This window comes from Lissotriton helveticus (assembly GCF_964261635.1).
Source record: "Lissotriton helveticus chromosome 1_1 unlocalized genomic scaffold, aLisHel1.1 SUPER_1_unloc_18, whole genome shotgun sequence".
NCBI lineage: Eukaryota > Metazoa > Chordata > Amphibia > Caudata > Salamandridae > Lissotriton > Lissotriton helveticus.
In genome coordinates, this window is record NW_027611657.1 from 238,220 (window position 1) to 260,556 (window position 22,337).

Here is a 22,337-nt window from a genome sequence, read left to right on the forward strand (position 1 = left end):
CGCCATCATCCACAGGAACACCATCCGCATCACGACCAACACCGACGACACCCTCGCACCCGCCGAACACCTGCACTTCTAGATCCACATCAACCCCAAGACCACCCTCAGAGGCACCCTCATCTACAGACCCCCAGGACCACGCACACAATTCAGCGAAGACATCGCCGACTTCATCAGCCCGCGCGCCCTCCTCTCCACTGACTACATCCTCCTCGGGGACCTCAACTTCCACCTGGAGAACAACAACGACCGCAACACCACCACCCTGCTGGACAACCTCGCCAACCTCGGTCTCAAGCAGCTGGTGACCACCCCCACCCACTACGCCGGACACACACTCGACCCCGTATTCTCATCCAGCAAGGACATCACCTTCAGCCACGCCACCGGACTCCACTGGATGGACCACAGCTGCATCCACTTCAGCTTCAGAAGGACCACGATCCACCACCACCAACAACAGGTGGCACGCAGAAGCTGGAGCAAGATTACAGCCGACCAGCTCGTGAACTCCCTGAGCATGAACCCTCCCACCAGCGCAACTAACCCAAGCCAGGCTGCCACCAACCTCACGAAGTGGATCAGCAACTGCGCAGACGACCTCGCCCCACTGAAGACCCCGCCTAGCAGACCCTGCATCAAGAAAGCCCCATGGTTCACCGACGAACTCAAGAGCTCCAAGAAGAACTGCCGAGCACTCGAGAAAGCCTGGCGCAGAGACCCAACACCGAACAACATGACTGCCCTCAAGCTCGCCACCCAAAAACACCACCAACTGATCCACGCCACCAAGAAAACTGCATTCAAGGAACGACTGGACAACAACGCACACAACAGCAAGGAACTCTTCAACATCGTTAAAGAGCTCTCCAACCCCAACGCCGGAAACAACGACATCACCCCTTCACAAGACCTCTGCAACTCCCTCGCCTCCTACTTCCACAACAAGATCGCGGACATACACAACAGCTTCAGCACTCAACCGACGCACGCCATGACTGAACCACCGCCCCCCACCACCACCCTCCGTGCCTGGACCCCGATCAGCACCGAAGACACCATCCGCACGATGAACTCCATCCACTCCGGATCTCCGACCGACCCCTGCCCTCACCACGTCTTCAACAAGGCCGACGCTGTCATCGCATCCCACCTGCGGGACATCATCAACACCTCCTTCAACACCGCTACCTTCCCGGAGAGCTGGAAGCACGCCGAACTCAGCGCTCTACTAAAGAAGCCATCAGCCGACCCCACTGACCTCAAGAACTACCGCCCCATCTCGCTGCTCCCGTTTCCTGCAAAAGTCATCGAGAAGACCACAAACAAGCAGCTGGACGCCTTCCTCGAGACGAACAGATCCCTCGACCTCTCGCAGTCTAGCTTCCGGGCCAACCACAGCACCGAGACCGCCCTGATCGCAGCCACCGATGACATCTGAGCCCTGCTCGACAACAGAGAAACAGCGGCCCTCATCCTTCTGGACCTCTCCGCGGCCTTCGACACTGTCTGCCACCATACCCTAGTGCGGCGCCTCAGCAACGTCGGAATCCAGGAGAAGGCACTGGAATGGATCATCTCGTTCCTCGCCGGAAGGACACAGAGAGTCCGCCTCCCCCCGTTCAGATCAGAAGCCACTGATGTCATCTGCGGCGTTCCCCAAGGCTCCTCGCTCAGCCCAACCCTCTTCCACGTCTACATGAGCCCCCTCGCAGCCATCGCACGCCAACAAACCTCAACATCATCTCCTACGCCGACGACACCCAGCTGATCCTCTCCCTCACCAACGACCCCGCAACCGCCAGAGCCAACCTACACGAAGGGATAACAGACGTAGCCAAGTGGATGATGAACAGCCGCCTGAAACTGAATTCGGACAAGGCGGAAGTCCTCATCCTAGGTTCTTCACCCTCCGCCTGGGATGACTCCTGGTTGCCCCCCGCACTGGGCAACGCACCCAAACCAACAGACCACGCACGCAACCTGGGCTTCATCCTGGACTCATCCCTCTCCATGACCAGACAAGTCAACGCCGTCTCCTCGTCGTGCTTCAACATCCTGCGCATGCTACGTAAGATCTTCCGGTGGATCCCCACCGAGACCAGGAAGACGGTCACCCAGGCCCTCGTCACCAGCCGTCTGGACTACGGCAACTCCCTCTACGCCGGAACCACCGCCAAACTCCAGAAGAGACTCCAGCGGATTCAGAACGCCTCTGCACGACTCATCCTGGACATCCCCCCGACGCAACCACATCTCCGGACACCTGAGAGATCTGCACTGGCTCCCGGTCAACAAGAGAATCACCTTCCGTCTCCTCACCCACGCACACAAAGCCCTACACAACCAAGGCCCAGGATACCTCAACAGCCGCCTCAACTTCTACGCCCCCACACGCCAGCTTCGATCGACCGGCCACGCCCTCGCCTCCGTCCCCCGCATCCGAAGAGCCACCACAGGAGGAAGGTCCTTCTCCTACCTGGCTGCCAAGACTTGGAACTCCCTTCCGACCCACCTCCGCCTGACCCAGGACCACCTTGCCTTCAGGAAGCAGCTCAAGACCTGGCTGTTCGAGCAGTAGCGGACCCCCCCTCCCCTAGCGCCTTGAGACCCTCCGGGTGAGTAGTGCGCTACATAAATGCTTTGATTGATTGATTGATTGAAGAATGTGAAAGTGCTTTTCAACAATTACGCCAAGCCCTTTGTTCAGCACCAGTGTTAGGCACACCAGATTACACAAAGATTTTCACACTTTACGTGCACGAGAAAGATGGATGTGCATTGTCAGTGTTGGTCCAGTTACACGGCGATAAGCAACGACTGTGTGCATACTTTTCTGCAGTTCTTGACCCTGTTGCTAGAGCATTACCTGGATGCTTTCGTTCAGTTGCAGCAACAGCGGTGTCTATTCGACAGAGTGAAGGAATAGTTTTGTCACATAAATTGTTAGTGCTAGTACCACATGCTGTTGATGCCCTTTTGAATCAGACAAAAATATAGCACTTGACTAGCGCTCATCTTACAGGATATGAACTGACATTGCTAGCCCCCCACATTACATTGAATCAATCAATCAATCAATCATGCCATTTGTATAGCGCACTATTCACCCGGGAGGGTCTCAAGGCGCTTGGGGGGAGGGGTATGCTACTGCTCGAACAGCCAGGTCTTGAGTTGTTTCCTGAAGGCGAGATGGTCCTGGGTCAGCCGAAGGTGGATGGGGAGGGAGTTCCAAGTCTTGGCAGCCAGGTAAGAGAAGGATCTTCCTCCGGCGGTGGCTCTTCGGATGCGTGGTACGGCTGCGAGGGCGAGGCTGGTGGACCGTAGCTGGCGGGTGGTCGTGTAGAAGGTCAGGCGGTCGTTGAGGTACTTGGGGCCCAGGTCGTGGAGAGACTTGTGTGCGTGGGTGAGGAGCCGGAACGTGATCCTCTTGTTGACGGGGAGCCAGTGCAGGTTCCTCAGGTGGCTGGAGATGTGGCTGCGTCGGGGGACATCCAGGATGAGTCGGGCGGAGGCGTTCTGGATGCGCTGGAGTCTTTTCTGTAGCTTGGCTGTGGTTCTGGCGTAGAGGGAATTTCCGTAGTCCAGTCGGCTGGTGACGAGTGCCTGGGTGACAGTCTTCCTGGTCTCGGTCGGGATCCAGCGGAAGATCTTGCGAAGCATACGCAGGGTGTTGAAGCACGATGAGGAGACGGCGTTGACTTGTCTGGTCATCGAGAGGGAGGGGTACAGGATGAAGCCCAGGTTGCGTGCGTGGTCGGTTGGCTTGGGGGCGGTGCCCAGGGCTGGGGGCCACCAGGAGTCGTCCCAGGCGGAGGGCGAAGATCCCAGGATGAGGACTTCCGTCTTGTCCGAGTTCAGTTTCAGGCGGCTGTCCTTCATCCACTCGGCGACGTCTTTCATCCCTTCGTGTAGGCAGGTTCTGGCGGTGTCGGGGTCTCTGGTGAGGGAGAGGATCAGCTGGGTGTCGTCGGCGTAAGAGATGATGTTGAGGTTGTGCTGGCATGCGATGGCTGCGAGAGGTTTCATGTAGATGTTGAAGAGGGTGGGGCTGAGTGAAGATCCTTGCGGGACGCCGCAGATGACTTCGGTGGCCTCGGAGCGAAACAGGGGGGAGGCGGACTCTTTGTGTTCTTCCGGCGAGGAATGAGATGATCCACTCCAGTGCCTTCTCTTGGATACCGATGTTGCTGAGGCGCTGGACTAGGGTGCGGTGGCAGACCGTGTCGAACGCAGCGGAGAGGTCCAGGAGGATGAGGGCCACTGTTTCCCCCTTGTCGAGCAGGGTCCGGATGTCGTCGGTGGCTGCGATGAGGGCGGTCTTGGTGCTGTGGCTGGCTCTGAAGCCGGACTGCAAGGGGTCAAGGGATCCGTTTGTCTCGAGGAAGGCGGTCAGCTGTCTGTTGACGATCTTCTCGATGACTTTAGCAGGAAAAGGGAGGAGCGAGATGGGGCGGAAGTTTTTGAGATCGGTGGGGTCCGCTGTAGGTTTCTTCAGGAGGGCGCTGATCTCGGCGTGCTTCCAGCTCTCCGGGAAGGTGGCGGTGTTGAAGGAGGCGTTGATGATGTTCCGGAGTTGGGGTGCGATGGTGGAGTCGGCCTTGTTGAAGACGTGGTGTGGGCAGGGGTCGGTCGGTGATACGGAGTGGATGGTGTTCATCGTGCGGGCTGTGTCTTCGGTGGTCACCGTGGTCCAGGTGCGAAGGGTGGCGGTGGGGGGCGTTGGTTTGACGGTTGGGTGCGTGGGTGGGGCGCCGAAGCTGTTGTGGATGTCGGCGATCTTGCGGTGGAAGAACGAGGCGAGGGAGTCGCAGAGGTCTTGTGACGGAGTGATGTCGTTGGTGCCGGTGCTGGGGTTGGAGAACTCCTTGACGATAGTGAAGAGCTCTTTGCTGTCGTGGGCGTTGTTGTCCAGTTGTTCCTTCAGGGATTTCTTCTTGGTGGTGCGGATGAGCTGGTGGTGCTTGCGGGTAGCGTGTTTGAGGGCAGTCATGTTGTCGGTGGTCCAGTCGAGGAGCCAGGCTTTCTCGAGGGTGCGGCAGGTCTTCTTGGAGTCCTTGAGGTCGTCGGTGAACCAGGATGCCTTCTTGCTTCTGGGTCTGCTGGGAGGGTTCTTTAGTGGCGCGAGGTCGTCGGCGCAGGCGGTCAGCCACTGTGTGAAGTTGCGGGCTGCTTCGTTGGGGTCCGTTGTGTTGGCGGGTGGGCTCTGGCTGAGGGAGGTGGTGAGCTGATCTGCAGTGATCTTGCTCCAATTCCTGTGAAGTACCTGTTGCGGGTGGTGGTGGGTCGTGGATCTTTTGAAGCTGAAGTGGACGCAGCTGTGGTCGGTCCAGTGGAGTCCAGTGGCGTGGCTGAAGGTGATGTACTTGCTGGAAGAGAAGACGGGATCAAGCGTGCGGCCGGCGTAGTGGGTGGGGGTGTTGACCAGTTGCTTGAGTCCGAGGTTGGCGAGGTTTTCCAGCAGGGCGGTGGTGTTGCGGTCCTTGTTGTTCTCCAGGTGGAAGTTGAGGTCCCCGAGGAGGATGTAGTCAGTGGAGGGGAGGGCGTGCGGGCTGATGAAGTCTGTGATGTCTTCGCTGAATTGTGTGCGTGGTCCCGGGGGTCTGTAGATGAGGGTGCCTCTGAGGGTCGTCTTAGGGTCGGTGTGAATCTGGAAGTGGAGATGTTCGGCTGCGGCGAAGGAGTCGTTGGCGTCGGTCGTGATGCGGATGGTGTTCCTGTGGACGATGGCGATGCCACCTCCGGTCTGGTTGATGCGGTCCCTCCTGATGATCTTGTACCCGTCCGGGATGGCGATGGCGATGTCGGGTGCAGAGGAGGCGTTCATCCAGGTTTCCGTGAGGAAGGCGACGTCCGGTGATGTAGCGTCGAGGAGGTTCCAGAGTTCGACGGCGTGTCTGTGGACGGAGCGGGTGTTGATCAGGATGCACTTGAGGTGGTTGCTGCTGGTGTTTGTCTTGGCGGGTGCGGGGCAGGTTCGGAGGCAGGTGAACTTGCAGGTGCAGCAGGTGAAGGGTCCGTGGGTGCGTCTCGGGGTGGCTCGGCAGCAGGCGTGGGTCCGGCCGGCATTGAGTGCGTTGAGAGTGGTGGCGTCGTAGGTCAGTCGGGTCGTCTTGACTCGGCGGGGAGGGCCAGGGGTCCTGGTGCTGGGCACGGGCCAGGCACGGACGGGCGCAGACGGGCTTACCTTTGGCGCTCAATCGGTGCTCCCGCTGCGCGCGTCCGCTGCGCGGTCGCTCTGGGGGCGTCATAAGTAAGGAGCCGGGAGGGAGGAGCAGCTGGGTGGCGGGAGCGGGGCGGCGAATGGAATCACAGGGGGGCGGGGCCGCAGGGAGGCAGCGGCGGGAAATTCCAAGAAGCAGCGGGCAGCGGGAAATTCCCAGGAGCAGCGGGAAATTCCCAGGAGCAGCGGGCAGCGAGCGAAGGAATCTGCAGGCAGGAGGCGGCATAGGCAGGCAGGAGCGGCAGCAGTGAGTGGGGCGACCAAGCCCTGTGGAGGGCTGAGCGGTCTGCAACTTTGAATCCAGCTACTTTGTTGCCATATCCGGTGACTCAGCCGCAGTCACAAGACACGCACGATTGTATTTTTCTGACTGAAGAACAGACAAAGGGTCGCATTGATTTACAGGATACGCCCCTTCCAGATGTAGATGGTGAATTGTGGGTTGATGGGTCTTGTTTGAAATTGCCAGATGGTACGACCTCAGCCGCATATGCAATCACCAAGCTTGAGACAACAGTGGAGACAGCTCGCATACCACAGAAATCGGCTCAAGCAGCTGAACTGATAGCGCTGACGCGAGCATGTGAGCTCAGTGCTGGTTTGTGTGTGAAAATTTACACAGATAGCCGCTATGCCTTTGGAGTAGCTCACAATTTTGGCCTGCTCTGGAAGGAAAGAGGCTTTCTTTCATCTCATGGAATGCAGATAATGCATGGAGATTTAGTGCACAATCTCTTGACTGCATTGACATTGCCGAAGAAGATTGCCATAGTGAAGTGCAGTGCACATAAGAAAGCCACAGACAAGATTGGACAGGGAAATGCTTTTGTAGACCGAATAGCACGTGAGACTGCAATACAGAGAAATACCACCTCTATGTATGTAGTGAAAGTGCAAGCTGAAAGATGGCACGATGCTAGGCAGGAAGTGAGAGAGATACAGAAGACAGCTTCTGACAAAGAGGGTGAACAATGGTATAAAGAAGGAGAGTTAGAGGATGAAGGTTGTTGGAGAAACAAGCAAATGGATCGATGGAAGCTGCCGATAGCTTTCGTGCAACCTATGGTTCAGATGGCACATGGGGTAGCACATGTTGGAGCTCTTGCGATAACGAAAATGCTTACGCAAGTCTGGGAACATCCTGAGATTGCTAGCACAGCTAAGAGAGTAGTACAGTCCTGCTTGATTTGTTTACAATATAATCCCGGAAAGGGGACACGAGTTCCATCCGGAGGTTTTGTTACACCAACTGCACCTTTTGAAGTCTTGCAAATGGACTATATTCAACTTGAGTGGTGTAATAATTTAAAATATGTCCTAGTGGTGGTTTGTGCCTTCAGTAAATGGATTGAGGCATACCCTACGAAAGATAATACGGCTATTACTACTGCTAAGATGCTACTGAAGGAGTTCTTCCCGAGGTTTGGTGTTTGCAGACTTTTATGGAATGATAACGGACCTCATTTTGTCGGGGAAGTTATCAAGTATGTCCTGAAGGGATTAGGAATTAAGCAGAAGTTCCATGCTGTGTTCCATCCACAATCTGCAGGATTGGTGGAAAGGTATAATGGTACTCACAAGCTCAAAATCGCGAAAATTCAGGCCTCCACGAAGTTGACGTGGACAGATGCGTTGCCATTGGCATTGTTGTCCATTAGATCGGTACCACATTCTAGGACGGGTCTTACCCCGTACGAGGTGGTATTTGGACGGCCAATGAATATTTGGGGAGTTCCGAAGCCAAGTTCTGTGTATGATGTACCTTGTGTTTTAATGAATGACTATTTGGCACAATTAACTGACAGCTTGGTTTCTATTCATCAACAGGTTCGAGAAGCGCTCCCGGATAAATCCCAAGGTGAAGGCCATGAACTCCGTCCTGGTGATCATGTCATGATAAAACAATTCGAGAGGTCAAGCAGCTTGGAACCGAGGTGGCGTGGACTAGAGCAAGTACTCCTCGCCACGAGAACGGCAGTCAGAGTTACCAACAAGAAGAACTGGGTTCATAGTACCCACTGTCGCAAGGTACTGCCGCCCTTGGTGGCACCTGCTGTTTTGACCGATCATCGGGGTATTTTGGCTACGGAGAAAGGCCCTGCTTTATCACCTGACGGATCTGCGGAGTTCTTCCCGGACCAGACGACTCCTGGAGTAGCACGCTACGATTTGAGATCAAAGAGAGTGCTTTGAGGTTTTTGGTTGCAAGACTGGATGAGCAACCTCTCTGGGTAGTGGAAAAGGAGAGCCGATATGACAAGGGAGGGGGATCAGCCCTGCGTAGTGTAGTGACACCTGTCTTGGTCTGTGGTGAAGAAACCAACGTCTGCCCAGAGTAAAGAGCTCATTGACTATTTTGTTTTTTCTATTTTTTAGTTTGAAGAAGACTTTGTGACTATGAATACTACTAAGAAAAATATTTTAGGAGTATTAGGTGTTTTTGTTGTTCTAACAGTTATAGCAGTAATCACTTGGTCAGTCGAAATGGTGAGTCCTGCTTGAAAATTCCTTATGGTTCCTACTACTCCGATTCCGGAAGAGCATCAGCGTTTTACTCTTCCCTATCATGAGCATAAGCATCGAGAATCTTACCTGAATAATACTTTTGTTCAAATGCTCCACCACACTCACGATGCCACAAATACTACGAACTGCTGGATTTGTGGTATGCTTCCAGCTCATCAAAAGAAAGGTGGAACGCCGTTTATTCCACTTCCCTTTTCGCATAATGGTTCTTGTCGTGCCTGGTACACTCTTCTCTTTTCTAACAGAAAACCTGCAGTAGGTGGACTTCTCTTCCGTTTGAATAAAGAGTGTTATCAAGATGAACATGGTTATCCTCAAGCGAATGGGAGTGGGAAGAATATCGACCAGACAATGCTTCTACACCCTATGTTTTTACCCATACAAGAGACTCTATCACAAGCAATGAATCTGTAATTACTGTAACATGAACTAAAGCTAATCTTTGTGTACAAAGTACTGGACGAATTCCAGTGGGAGTTAGCGAATGTGTTGTTGTGTTAAATATAGATGGAATAAATGATGGTACTTTCCTGGCCTCACATAACACATATCTAGTATGTGGAAGTCATGGGTATCATAGATTACCTATAGGGTAGTCTGGTATTTGTTATGTGTCTTTCCTATTACCCCCTGTTTTCCTTGCACCTGCTTCTTATCACCGAGATTTTAAACTGTTTAAAAATATTTCCATGAACCGTTATAAATGAACAATTCGGATTGATGATATCGATCAGACAGACACTAGTCTGCAGCAGTATGTTGATTTTAATTTGGGCCTGTTTCCGTTTGTAGGTGCTGCTTTAAACAGCAGGAAAATACGACAACTTACTAGAGTTGTGGAAGCTGTCACTAATGAAACTGATGTTGCACTTGGTAACATTACTGAGGAACTGCAAATTGCTAGAATTGTAACTCTTCAGAACCAAATGGTTCTGGATGTTATGTTAGCAGATAGAGGAGGAGCATGTAAAGTCATCGGAAGTAGTTGTTGCGTGTTCATCCCTGATAATTCGCCCTCTGTATATGAAGCAATTCTTAAACTGCACAAGATAGCCTCTGATATTCATGAGAAAAATGGTACCTGGACATTTGCTGGATGGTTCTGGGCTTTAATTTCTGCTTGGGGTTGGAAACTACTGACTATTTTGTGTATTGCAGCTGCGCTAATTTTCACTTTTTGTATGTGTATACACTGTGACCCAATGCTATGTTCTATGTGCATAACTGCCTGCATACCGTCCAAACGAAATGCCGTAAAAGCGCAACAATCGTTGGATAAAGAAGTGACCAATATAATGTGCATAGATATACGAGATGAATGCACAGATTATCCAAAAAGAGCATATGTTTTTAGCTAACGCTAAAAGGGTCGTCTGTTGTATTATGACGGCGATTGAGTTGAGCGTTAGCAAAAGACATCTGAGTTTTTAGCCATTATCTTGACGTTTAGCGGCATCCATTTTGGATTCATGGCAGCCATTTTGTCTGCCATACGCTGCCACATGTCGACCATGTGCGTTGTCCTATCTTTCTGCTCATGGCCTTTGAATCTGCCCGGCAACAGGCTAATAGTAGCATCTCTGTGTTTTGCCGCTGACCGTTGGGGTCTGCATCTGCTAATGGTTAGCCCTAGATTGGAATGTGTTAGCCGAGACCCCAAGACTGTTAACTCCTCCCACTGATCGATTTTGCCTCTCGATATTACCTTGTATGGACATAAAATGTGCTCTTATGCTTTGTACCGCCTTCTCTTGAGCCCCTGTGTGGGTATAAATAAACTATGTGTCCAGTAGCCCTTTGTGCTACTTCTCACAGTGCCGAAGGGTACTGTCCGAACTTTAGCACCACCTCATGAGGTGTAATAAACTATGTGTTTGTCATTTCCAGTTTCCGTGCCAACTTTTTCCTTTGGGTCGGAGAACTTCGTGCGCAGAAGGGCAAACCCCTTGCACTAGCGGGTCTGGCTGAGGCCTGCACGACAGATGGACTTTGTGCAGAAGTTGGTCAGACTCAAGGTATTTGGTGAGCTGCTTGTTCACCATGGCCTCAGTTAGTTTGGTGAACATCAGGAACAGAGAGACAGGCAGATCCTTAGAGTTAGAACTGCTGTGACTACTGAAGCGGAAAACAATGGAAGTAATGTTAGCTAAAACTCTCTGATTGGCTGTATGCTGAGGTGTCACGGAGGGCAAGAATAAGAAGGTTGGGCTTGGATGTGTCCCAGAGTAATTACCAGTGGCAGAGATGAACTCAAACGTTCCACCCATCATTTTGCTTATTCACAAATACGCCAGGTGTGCCCATGTGTGGGTCCCGTGCTCACTGCACCACTGGAATGAAGTCTCACCCTGCAGTCAGTGCCCAGATATGGGTCCCGTGCTCGCTGCACCACTGATATGAACCCGCACCCTACAGTCAACGCCCAGATAGGCTGAAACCGGTCCTGGGCTGCTTCTGTTCCGATTCAGAAAGGATCTGGATTGGCTCTTCAGGCTGGACTGCCCTATTGGAAGAAGTCTAAAGCTGATTTGCATATGTCTGCTTCCTGTTTGAGGTGGCATTGTGGGCCAACAACCAATTGATCTCCCTCTTCTGCTTGGCCTGGGGAGGACCAGGACGTAAGCCGGAGTCTAGTGAGGATGAGGATGTGATAAGTGCCTGTTGAGGACTAGGACGTGAGTCATGGGCTTGTGAGGACCAGGAAGTAAACTGTGGCCTTGTGAGGACCAGGACGTGAGCTGGGGCCTTGTGAGGAACAGGACGTGAGCTAGGGCCTTGTGAGGACCAGGAAGTAAACTGTGGCCTTGTGAGGACCAGGACGTGAGCTGGGGCCTTGTGAGGACCAGGACGTGAGCTGAGGCCTTGTGAGGACCAGGACGTGAGCCGGGGCCTTGTGAGGACCAGGAAGTGAGCTAGGGCCTGGTGTGGACCAGGACATGAGACGGGGCCTTGTGAGGACCAGGTCGTGAGCCGGGGCCTTGTGAGGACCAGGACATGAGTCGGGCCTTGTGAGGACCAGGAAGTGAGCTAGGGCCTGGCGAGGACCAGGCCGTGAGCCGGGGCCTTGTGTGGACCAGGACGTGAGCTGGTGCATTATGAGGACCAGGCCGTGAGCCGGGGCCTTGTGTGGACCAGGACATGAGACGGGGCCTTGTGAGGACCAGGTCGTGAGCCAGGGCCTTGTGTGGACCAGGACATGTGCCGGGGCCTGGTGGAACAGGATGTGAGCTGGAACCTGGTGGACCAGGACGTGAGCTGGAACCTGGTGGACCAGGACGTGTGCCGGGCCTTGTGAGGACCAGGACATAAGCGTGGGCCTGGTAGACCCGGACGTGAGCCAGGGTATGGTGGACCAAGACATGACCCAGTGCCTTGTGGGGACTGGGGCGCGAGCCAGGGCCTTGTGAGGACCAGGACATGAGCTGGAGCCTTGTGAGGACCAGGATGGGAGACGGGACTTGGACCAGGATACTGAGCCTGCTCTCGCTCCCTTAGAGAGGCCAGACTAAACACCTGGTTTGTCCTCTCTTGCAGGACCAGGGAAGCGTCAGTCCAGAGATCCAAGGACACTAGAAACTCTGGCGCTGGACTTGCAGCCCCTGTTTTTGATTGTATTTCTCCCTGAAACAGATAAAACTGTGTGAAATCTCCTTGAGAGAGATTCATATTATCACAGATCTCACTGAACTCACAATCTGCAGAAAGAGCCTGAGAATGAACGTCCTTGCACATGAACTGTTCTACTATTATCTGCCACGAAGCCCTGGGAAGTACCAAATATTTCCATAGAGTGATCCCCCGAATATTCATGCCTGTAATACTGGGGGTTGTAGTCTTGGTTACTTTACTAAAGACAGTGGTTTAAAAAATAAACTCCATGCTTGGAGGAGATGTGTGCCTTTGTCAGGAGCATTAATTGTGCTTCCAATTAGTAATTGGGTGCACCATTTTTTTAACCACACGCTTGTTGTTCACTCATAGAGCGTTCTTCACTTACTGTGCTGAATTACACACCTCGTTTAAATCACGTCTCACTTCACGTTTTATTGAGCATGGGGACACTGTTGCAGGCTGATACAATTGTTTATATACATTTTTTGTGATGTCTATGTAATCTAAAACTTAGCTATGTTACTTTTACTTTAGACACGCTCCCAGATGAAGGGCACAGCGCCCGAAATGCATTGGAACTAACAACTGAACTCGATATGATAATATAAAAGTTTTTCGGTTTATTGAGCATGAAAGAAATTAAAAGAAATGAATATAATTTCTGAACGATTGGAATAAACATTATTCTTTTGGAACAATTTTTGCAAAATTAATTTAATTTTGAACATTAATGGAATCCTATACTGGAACCATGTAAGTGTGCCCTATGGGATGCACCCAATTACTAATTGGAAGCACAATTAAAGCTTTTAGACATTCTGCGTCACCAGGACAGGATGCGTTACCAAAGGAGCCCCTAAACTAGCAGAATTCAACACATAAACATCTTAAAGCAAGGCAGGGCACTCACGAAAGAGAAATTAGCCAGTTTGCCTTTGTCAGGAGCCATCTGAGCCTCTAAGGTAACTCCAGATACTTTTCAAAAACTCGGATTATGAGCTCTTAAAATAAAATGATATGTCAAGAAAGGAGCATCTCTGGGCGGTGAGAGCAGCGGCTGAGGCGGTCCACATTCTTCATACCAAGAGAACAGGACAGGCCTCACCTCCTACCCCTACAGGGCAGGTTTCATCCCAGCAGACGACACACCTCCACTCCTCTGCATCCTCTGCATCCTCCTGGACAGGCCTCAACCACTCTGCACCCCTCCCGGATACGCCTCACCTCCTCTGCCCCCCCAGCCAGGAACAGGTACCACCTCCTCTGCACCCCTGGACAGGCCTCACCTGCGCTTAACGCCCTGGACAGGACATGCTTCACCTCCTCTACACCCCGGACAGTCCTCGCCTCCTCTGCTCCCCATGGACAGGCATCTCCTCTGCACCCCTGGACAGGCCTCTCCTCCTCTGCACCCCTGGACAGGCCTCTCCTCCTCTGCACCCCTGGACAGGCCTCTCCTCCTCTGCACCCCTGGACAGGCCTCTCGGTGCTTATCTCAGGAGCTTTCGGTGAAGGATTCTCATTAAGGTCAGAGGAGCCCAGACTTCATTCCACAACATACAGTGCCTTTCACTCCGCTCTGAGCCTCGAGGCGCTATGCCCAGTCCCCCGAAGAGAGACACTGCTCCCCTAGATAGGCCTCACCTACTCTGCACCACTGGACAGGCCTCACCTCCTCTGCACCCCAGACAGGCCTCTCCTCCTCTGCCCCCTGGACAGGCCTCTCCTCCTCTGCACCCCTGGACAGGCCTCTCCTCCTCTGCACTCCTGGACAGGCCTCGCCTCCTCTGCACCCCTGGACTGGCATCACATCCACTGCACCCCTGGACAGGCCTCACCTCCTCTGCACCCATGGACTGGCCTCGCCTCCTCTACACTCCTCTGGACAGGCCTCTCCTCCTCTGCACCCCTGGACAGGCCTCACCTCCTCTGCGCTCCCTGGACAGGCCTCACCTCCTCTGCATCCCTGGAGAGGCCTCACCTCCTCTACACCCCTGGACAGGCCTCTCCTCCTCTGCACCCCTGGACAGGCCTCTCCTCCTCTGCACCCCTGGACAGGCCTCACCTCCTTTGCTCCCCTGGACAGGCCTCTCCTCCTCTGCACCCCTGGACAGGCCTCAGCTCCACTGCACCTCTGGACAGGCCTCACCTCCTCTGCACCCCTGGACAGGCCTCACCTCCTCTGCACCCCCTGGACAGGCCTCTCCTCCTCTGCACCCCTGGACAGGCCTCTCCTCCTCTGCACCCAGGACAGGCCCCACCTCCTCTGCCCCTGGACTGGCCTCTCCTCCTCTGCCCCTCCTCTGTACAGACCTCTCCTCTTCTGCCCCTGGACAGGCCTCTCCTCCTCTGCACCCCTGGACAGGCCTCTCCTCCTCTGCACCCCTGGACAGGCCTCTCCTCCTCTGTACCCCTGGGCAGGCCTCCCCACTGCTTCACCCCTGGACAGGCCTCACTTCCTATGCACCCCTGGACAGACCTCACCCCTTCTGCACCACTGGACAGGCCTCACCTCCTCTGCTCCCCTGGACAGGCCTCACCTCTTCTGCACCCCTGGACAGGCCTCACCTCCTCCGCTCCCCTGGACAGGCCTCACCTCTTCTGCACCACTGGATAGGCCTCACCTACTCTGCCCCTCCTATGGACAGGCCTATCCTCCTCTGCACCCCTGGACAGGCCTCTAATCCTCTGCACCCCTGGACAGGCCTCACCTCCTCCGCTACCCGGGACAGGCCTCTCCTCTGCTGCACCCCGGGACAGGCCTCACCTCCTCTGCACCCTTGGACAGGCCTCACCTCCTCTGCACCCCTGGAAAGGCCTCACCTCTTCTGCCCACTGGACAGGCCTCACTTCCTCTGCACCCCTGGACAGGCCTCACCTCCTCTGCCCCTCCTATTGACAGGCCTCTCCTCCTCTGCAACCCTGGACAGGCCTCACCTCCCCCGCACCTCTGAACAGGCCTCTCCTCCTCTGCACCCCATGACAGGCCTCACCTCTGCTGCACTCCTGGACAGGCCTCACCTCCTCTGCACCCCTGAACAGGCCTCACCTCCTCTGCACCCCTGGGCAGGCCTCACCTCTTCTGCACCACTGGACAGGCCTCACTTCCTCTGCACTCCTGGACAGGCCTCACTTCCTATGCACCCCTGGACAGGCCTCACCTCTTCTGCACCACTGGAAAGGCCTCACCTCCTCTGCTCCCCTGGACAGGCCTCACCTCTTCTGCACCCCTGGATAGGCCTCACCTCTTCTGCACCACTGGACAGGCCTCACCTCCTCTGCCCCTCCTATGGACAGGCCTCTCCTCCACTGCACCCCTGGACAGGCCTCTCCTCCTTTGCACCCCTGGACAGGCCTCACCTCCTCCGCTCCCCGGGACAGGCCTCCCCTCTGCTTCACCCCTGGACAGGCCTCACTTTCTATGCACCCCTGGACAGACCTCACCTCTTCTGCACCACTGTACAGGCCTCACCTCCTCTGCTCCCTTGGACAGGCCTCACCTCTTCTGCACCTCTGGACAGGCCTCACCTCCTCCCCTCCCCTGGACAGGCCTCACCTCTTCTGCACCACTGAATAGGCCTCACCTCCTCTGTACCTCCTATGGACAGGCCTCTCCTCCTCTGCACCCCTGGACAGGCCTCACCTCCTCCGCTCCCCGGGACAGGCCTCCCCTCTGCTGCACCCCTGGACAGGCCTCACCTCCTCTGCACCCCTGGATAGGCCTCACCTCCTCTGCACCCCTGGACAGGCCTCACCTCTTCTGCACCACTGGACAGGCCTCACTTCCTCTGCACTCCTGGACAGGCCTCACCTCCTCTGCCCCTCCTATGGACAGGCCTCCTCTCCTCTGCACCCCTGGACAGGCCTCCCTCCTCTGCACCCCTGGACAGGCCTCTCCTCCTCTGCACCCCTGGACAGGCCTCTCCTCATCTGCACCCCTGGACAGGCCTCACCTCCTCTGTACCCCTGGACAGGCCTCTCCTCCTCTGCACCCCTGGACAGGCCTCTCCTCATCTGCACCCCTGGACAGGCCTCACCTCCTCTGCATCCCTGGACAGGCCTCTCCTCCTCTGCACCCCTGGACAGGCCTCTCCTCCTCTGCACCCCTGGACAGGCCTCTCCTCATCTGCACCCCTGGACAGGCCTCCCTCCTCTGCACCCCTGGACAGGCCTCTCCTCCTCTGCACCCCTGGACAGGCCTCACCTCCTCTGAACCCCTGGACAGGCCTCTCCTCCTCTGCACCCCTGGACAGGCCTCTCCTCATCTGCACCCCTGGACAGGCCTCACCTCCTCTGCACCCCTGGACAGGCCTCTCCTCCTCGGCACCCCTGGACAGGCCTCTCCTCATCTGCACCCCTGGACAGGCCTCACCTCCTCTGCACTCCTGGACAGGCCTCTCCTCATCTGCACCCCTCTCTTCCTCTGCACCCCCATGGACAGGCCTTACCTCCTCTGTAACCCCTGGACAGGCCTCTCTTCCTCTACACCCCTGGACATGCCTCTCCTCCTCTGCACCCCTGGACAGGCCTCACCTCCTCTGCACCCCTGGACAGGCCTCTCCTCCTCTGCCCGATGGACAGGCCTCACCTCCTCTGACCCCTGGACAGGCCTCTCCTCCTCTGCACCCCTGGACAGGCCTCTCCTCCTCTGCACCCCTGGACAGGCCTCACCTCCTCTGTACCCCTGGACAGGCCTCACCTCCTCTGCACCCCTGGACAGGCCTCTCCTCCTCTGCCCGATGGACAGGCCTCACCTCCTCTGACATCTGGACAGGCCTCTCCTCCTCTGCACCCCTGGACAGGCCTCTCCTCCTCTACACCCCTGGACAGGCCTCTCCTCCTCTACACCCCTGGACAGGCCTCTCCTCCTCTGCACCCCCGGACAGGCCTCTCCTCCTCTACACCCCTGGACAGGCCTCTCCTCCTCTACACCCCTGGACAGGCCTCTACTCCTCTGCACCCCTGGACAGGCCTCTCCTCCTCTGCACCCCTGGACAGGCCTCGCCTCCTCTGCACCCCTGGGCAGGCCTCACCTCTTCTGCACCACTGGACAGGCCTCACTTCCTCTGCACTCCTGGACAGGCCTCACTTCCTATGCACCCCTGGACAGGCCTCACCTCTTCTGCACCACTGGAAAGGCCTCACCTCCTCTGCTCCCCCGGACAGGCCTCACCTCTTCTGCACCCCTGGACAGGCCTCACCTCTTCTGCACCACTGGACAGGCCTCACCTCCTCTGCCCCTCCTATGGACAGGCCTCTCCTCCACTGCACCCCTGGACAGGCCTCTCCTCCTTTGCACCCCTGCACAGGCCTCACCTCCTCCGCTCCCCGGGACAGGCCTCCCCTCTGCTTCACCCCTGGACAGGCCTCACTTTCTATGCACCCCTGGACAGACCTCACCTCTTCTGCACCACTGGACAGGCCTCACCTCCTCTGCTCCCTTGGACAGGCCTCACCTCTTCTGCACCTCTGGACAGGCCTCACCTCCTCCGCTCCCCTGGACAGGCCTCACCTCTTCTGCACCACTGGACAGGCCTCTCCTCCTCTACACCCCTGGACATGCCTCTCCTCCTCTGCACCCCTGGACAGGCCTCTCCTCCTCTGCACCCCTGGACAGGCCTCTCCTCCTCTGCCCGATTGACAGGCCTCAACTCCTATGCACCCCTGGACAGGCCTGACCTCCTCTACACCCCTGGACAAGCCTCTCCTCCTCTGCACCCCTGGACATCCCTCACCTCCTCTGCACCCCTGGACAGGCCTCTCCTCCTCTACACCCCTTGACAGGCCTCAACTCCTCTGCACCCCTGGACAGGCCTGACCTCCTCTACACCCCTGGACAAGCCTCTCCTCCTCTGCACCCCTGGACATCCCTCACCTCCTCTGCACCCCTGGACAGGCCTCTCCTCCTCTACACCCCTTGACAGGCTTCTCCTCCCCTGCACCCCTGGACAGGCCTCGCCTCCTCTGCACCCCTGGACAGGCCTCACCTCCTCCGCTCCCCTGGACAGGCCTCAGCTCCTCCGCTCCCCTGGACAGGCCTCACCTCCTCCGCTCCCCTGGACAGGCCTCTCCTCCTCTGACCCTGGACAGGCCTCTCCTCCTCTGACCCCTGGACAGGCCTCTCCTCCTCTGCTCCCCTGGACAGGCCTCTCCTCCTCTGACCCTGGACAGGCCTCTCCTCCTCTGACCCCTGGACAGGCCTCTCCTCCTCTGCACCCCTGGACAGGCCTCACCTCTTCCGCTCCCACTCAGCCTCAGCAGCTCTCCTGACTCACTTCCTCACTTGTGGGACACCCCCGCGCCGCACGGCCACCAGCTGCTGCGTGTGCCCCTTGCCTCGCTGCTGCCTCGTTTCTGCCTCGTTCGCCGGCTGCCGCCGCTGCGAGCGCTTTTTCCCCTTGTTTTGGTTGTTTTGTCAGGTATTTGTGCTTGTCTCACTGATCTGTTGTTTTCTCTGCTTTTTCCCCGTTTTTGTCGCTATTTTGTGCCTGTTCAGTATTGTATCGTGTGTACCCTCCTTCCTGGTTGTCCGCCTACCGCACACGATTCAGCGAGGACATCGCCGACTTCGTCAGCCCGCACGCTCTCCCCTCCGCCGACTACATCCTCCTGGGGGACCTCAACTTCCACCTGGAGAACAACAACGACCGCAACACCATCACCCTGCTCGACAACCTCGACAACCTCGGACTCAAGCAACTGGTGACCACCCCCAACCCACCTCGCCGGACACACACTCGACGCCGTCTTCTCATCCAGCAAAGACGTCACCTTCAGCCACGCAACAGGACTCCACTGGACGGACCACAGCTGCGTCCACTTCACCTTCAGAAGAACGACGATCCACCACCTCCAGCAACAGGTTGCTCGAAGAAGCTGGAACAAGATCACAGCCGACCAGCTCACCGCCTCCCTGAGCCAGCACCCTCCCGCCAACTCAGCGAACCCCAGCCAGGCCGCCGACAACCTCACGAAGTGGATCAGCAACTGCGCGGACGAACTCGCCCCTCTGAGGACCCCGCCCAGCAGATCCTGCAGCAGAAAAACACCATGGTTCACCGACGAACTCAAGTGCTCCAAGAAGAACTGTCGAGCCCTCGAGAAAGCCTGGAGAAGGGAACCAACGACGGACAACATGACCACCCTCAAGCTCGCCACCCGGAAACACCACCAACTGATCCGCGCCACCAAGAAAAATGCATACAAGGACCGGCTGGACAACAACGCACACAACTGCAAGGAACTCTTCAACATCGTGAAAGAGCTCTCCAACCCCAACGCCGGAAACAACGACATCACCCCGTCGCAAGACCTCTGCAACTCCCTCGCGTCCTACTTCCACAACAAGATCACGGACATACACAACAGCTTCAACAACCAACCAACGCAAGCCACAACCGCAACGACGCCACCCACCACCACCCTCCGCACCTGGACCCCGATCAGCACCGAAGACACCATCCGCACCATGAACTCCATCCATTCCGGATCTCCGACTGACCCCTGCCCTCACCACGTCTTCAACAAAGCCGACGCTGTCCTCGCACCCCACCTGCGGGACATCATCAACACCTCCTTCGACTCCGCCACCTTCCCTGAGAGCTGGAAGCACGCCGAACTCAGCGCTCTCCTCAAGAAACCCACAGCAGACCCCACCGACCTCAAGAACTACCGTCCCATCTCGCTCCTCCCGTTCCCGGCCAAAGTCATCGAGAAGACCGTCAACAAACAGCTGGCCGCCTTCCTCGAGACGAATGGATCCCTCGACCCATCACAGTCCGGCTTCCGAGCGAACCACAGCACCGAGACCGCCCTCATCGCCGCCACCGACGACCTTCGAACTCTGATGGACAACGGAGAAACAGCGGCCCTCATCCTCCTGGACCTCTCCGCGGCTTTCGACACTGTCTGCCACCGCACCCTAGTACAGCGCCTCAGCAACATCGGAATCCAGGAGAAGGCACTGGACTGGATCACCTCCTTCCTCGACGGAAGAACACAAAGAGTCCGCCTACCACCGTACAAGTCAGAGGCCACCAAAGTCATCTGCGGCGTACCCCAAGGATCCTCGCTGAGCCCAACCCTCTTCAACGTCTACATGAGCCCCCTCGCGGCCATCGCACGCCAACACAACCTGAACATCATCTCCTACGCCGACGACACCCAGCTGATCCTCTCCCTGACCAACGACCCCGCCACCGCCAGAGCCAACCTGCACGAAGGGATGAGAGACGTAGCCGAATGGATGACGACCAGCCGCCTGAAACTGAACTCAGACAAGACGGAGGTCCTCATCCTGGGCTCCACGCCCTCCGCCTGGGACGACTCCTGGTGGCCCCCCGCCCTGGGCACCGCACCCAAACCGACGGACCACGCACGCAACCTGGGCTTCATCCTGGACTCCTCCCTCTCCATGACCAGACAAGTCAACGCCGTCTCCTCGTCATGCTTCAACATCCTGCGCATGCTACGTAAGATCTTCCGGTGGATCCCCACCGAGACGAGGAAGACGGTCACCCAAGCCCTCGTCACCAGCCGACTGGACTACGGCAACGCCCTCTACGCCGGAACCACTGCCAAACTCCAGAAGAGACTCCAGCGGATCCAGAACGCCTCGGCGAGACTCATCCTCGACATCCCCCGACGCAGCCACATCTCCGGACACCTGAGAGATCTGCACTGGCTCCCGGTCAACAAGAGAATCACCTTCCGGCTCCTCACCCACGCGCACAAAGCCCTACACGACCAAGGCCCGAGCTACCTCAACAACCGGATCAACTTCTACACTCCCAAGCGCCTCCTCAGATCAACCAACCACGCCCTCGCCGCCGTCCCCCGCATCCGAAGAGCGACAACAGGAGGAAGATCCTTCTCCTACCTGGCCGCCAAGACCTGGAACTCACTTCCGACCAATCTGCGCCTGACCCAAGACCACCTCTCCTTCAGGAAGAAGCTCAAGACCTGGCTGTTCGAGCAGTAGCGGCACCCCCCCCCTCCCAGCGCCTTGAGACCCTACGGGTGAGTAGTGCGCTCTACAAATGACCTGATTGATTGATTGATTGATGTCACCGTCGGAGGGAATCTGATCCATGGATTAATAAATTGCAGCCAAGTGAGTTAGCAGCTCTCCTACCTGAGCAGAAACTTGTCCAGGCTCTCTCCTCCTCCTGGGGGGCAGATCTGGGGTCTGAGGGGAGGCAGGGGGGGGGGGTCTGTGAGGGTCTGAAGATGAAGGTCGCTGCATAGACAGACAGGGCTCCTTCCTCCTCGGCTGCTGGCTGCAAACACCAGGAGAGTCCGGAAGTGATGTCACCACCGCTGCTGGTGCTGTCTCTGCCGCCGCTGACCCGGAAGAGGAAACCCTTATCCCCTTCATTCAATGTGCAGCTCAGTGAGTTTCATCTGCAGGCGAGGACCGCCCTCTGATGGCCGCAGACGGAACCGCCGCCTCCAGGCTCCAGCGGTGAATACATTTCACACAAACAAGCCTTTATACCTGTAAAGACCTGGGATTTCAGATGTCACAGACGTGAATGTTTTTAAGGGTCAGACAGTTCAAGTACAGGGCCTCACACTTGGTTGCTGCTGTAAAAAAGCATTTATAGCTTCACTTCTGATGAGCATCTTCCAAACACTGACGTAAAGGATTAAAGAGTATTTACAGAAAGGTGACAACTGGAAGCGACAGTCTGTATTTCAATGACAATATCTGTATTTCAATTAATATATCTGTATTTCAATTAATATATCTGTATTTAAATGAATATATGAGTATATCGGTCAGTTTTGCAATTAAACTGCACAGCTTATTTATTTATTTAAATAATTTATCTGCAGATTTTTCAAATTCACAGCGTGGTACATAGGAAAGTAAACAGAGGAAAATACCATGGAGTTTTAAACACCAGATCAGTGACAATGCGGCACAGGTCATGTGTCAAAGCAACAATTAAAGGAACAGCTTATTTCTAAT

General features: G+C 56.0%; 1 protein-coding gene across 1 annotated transcript in view; it reads right to left on the reverse strand.

Moving 5' to 3' along the window:
- The window catches only part of LOC144805682 (uncharacterized), a 222,499-nt gene extending 200,875 nt beyond the window's left edge, over positions 1–21,624 (reverse strand). Inside the window, exon 1 of the mRNA XM_078672191.1 lies at positions 21,498–21,624. The gene's annotated coding sequence lies outside the window, so the exon portion shown is untranslated. The remainder of the gene's footprint in view (positions 1–21,497) is intronic.
- Between the last annotated feature and the right edge of the window lie 713 nt (positions 21,625–22,337).